Below are 2,064 nucleotides of genomic sequence, written 5' to 3'. Positions count from 1 at the left end.
CACCAGGTTCCACTCTGAGACAAGCACTTTCTCCAACCTGGGCGGAAACGACTCCAACCCTTTATACGGCTAGCGAGCCAATTGCCAGCCGCCACATAGGAATAATTTGAAACCGGCCAATTAGAGTATGCGCATTTGCATATGAACGGCAGGAACTTTTCCACGCCGGGGCTCTCCACCGTGCCAAGAATTCCCCTGTCTCACCGTGCCTTGTGCTAGAAAGTTCCACTGTACTGAGGCACTCAACTAATCACTTCTGACACCTGATACAGAGTTTTTGTTTTCATCTCCACAGTGCTGCTGCTGCTGCTGCAGTGTGCCATCAGACCTGTGTTTCAGAGAGCTTGAGCAGGTTGATAATTAGTATTCTTTCCATTTTACCTATGATAAAACAGGACAGAATAACAAGATACAGCAAATTAGTGACAGTGCCAGGAAGAACTCTGGACCTCCTGACTCATTTCTGCTAGCCCACAGTACCCAGCATGCTGCTACCATCCAGACTGTACTTCACAGGAGCAGTCGTAGTTTCATGAGAGACTTCACAACACCTTCCGTCCTCCTTACAGATGCAAAGAGAAGGATTCCAGTTTGAAGCTACTAAAACATTCCATTTTGAAACTAATTCAGAGACTAGGCTGGCTCCCTGATTCTACTCTAGTGGCTCTCAACTTTTTTAGACTCAAGGCACCTCTGAATAGGCTCAGGACACCTTCTGATAGACTCAAGTTACCCCTCGCAAAACATCAGCTGTCAGTTTTCACTTGTTTTTTGACTACAGAGAAATAATACAGCAATTATTCTGTGGCCAAGAGCTTAGAAAGATCACAGCAGGGAAGAATGATTTTAACACTGTGGATTCGAATTTGAAATCTCTCGGTTTATTTTATGAATCATGTGTGCACATCTAACAGTGCTTCATCCTGGTTGAGAATCACTGTTCTTGATTCACTGGTCAAACTAATATATATGATATGTACAGTACCTTGTACAATAAGGCCCCAGTCTCTGCTGAGATTGCTAAATGCTGCACTAGTGTAAATTAAAAAATATCAGACTGGAATAGATCATTTATATTTACCTTTATAATATATTTGGATTTATGTTTGAAATGTTAATGGGAGGCTTTTGAAGGTCTGTGCTTTCTAACTCTTGACATCTTTATATTAATGTTGTACAAAAATATCAAACTCAAATAGATCACCTACATTTATGTTTACATGTATAATCTATTTGCATATATTATATTTGCATTTATGTTTGCAATTTTAATGGGAGATTTTTGAAGGTCCATGCTTTCTAACTCTTCACATATTAATGTTAGCAGCTGCTAGTTGTGGTGGGGTTGAAGCTGATAATGTGTTAGGTACCATTTAGTACAGTTTAATGAAAGAGAAGGATGGAACATTTAGATGTCCCTTCGTTTAGTAATAGCTGAAACAATAGAAGCCACCACCTAAGTCAATGACTGCCATGGCAAGGCCTAGGCAGGTGTTTCCCTGGAGACTGATGATAAATGCAAGGGTTAGTGTATTAATTTGTTTGCAGCTCTCTGTCTGTGTGTATATGGAAGGAAACAAACAGCAGGCAGGAAGAGAAGCAGTGCTAGTATGACCCTGGGAAGAAGCCAAGAAAGAACAGTCTTTTGGGCAAAGTACTGGGTAGAAAGGTAGTCTTCAAAATTGTGAGCAAGAAAACCATTTCCTGCAGTTTGCTCCTGCTGTGTAAAACAGGACTTGGCATACAGTTCTTATGAAGAAAAAGGACTGCACCACAATCAATTACACCTCTAATGGAAACAACTCAACTTAGCAAGGCTCAAAAAACTGGCTGTTAATGCCAAGAAGCAATGATATAGACTGTCTTTGTCTGCCATAATTGGGCTGGAGTGTTAATGCAGCATCCATTGTAAATAATGAATTTTGATATCCTCTGTGTCATTGTAGGGCTGGGCCATCCAACTTCTGAGTGGCCAGGGGCCACACCTGCATGGCCTGAAGACCCCCAGAACACCCCCTGCCACATGGGTATTTCCCTTGGCCCTGTGGACAGTGCAGGCAGCAA

Source organism: Alligator sinensis, unplaced genomic scaffold (genome assembly GCF_000455745.1).
Source record: "Alligator sinensis unplaced genomic scaffold, ASM45574v1 scaffold71_1, whole genome shotgun sequence".
Classification (NCBI taxonomy): Eukaryota; Metazoa; Chordata; order Crocodylia; family Alligatoridae; genus Alligator; species Alligator sinensis.
This window is presented reverse-complemented; position numbering follows the sequence as displayed.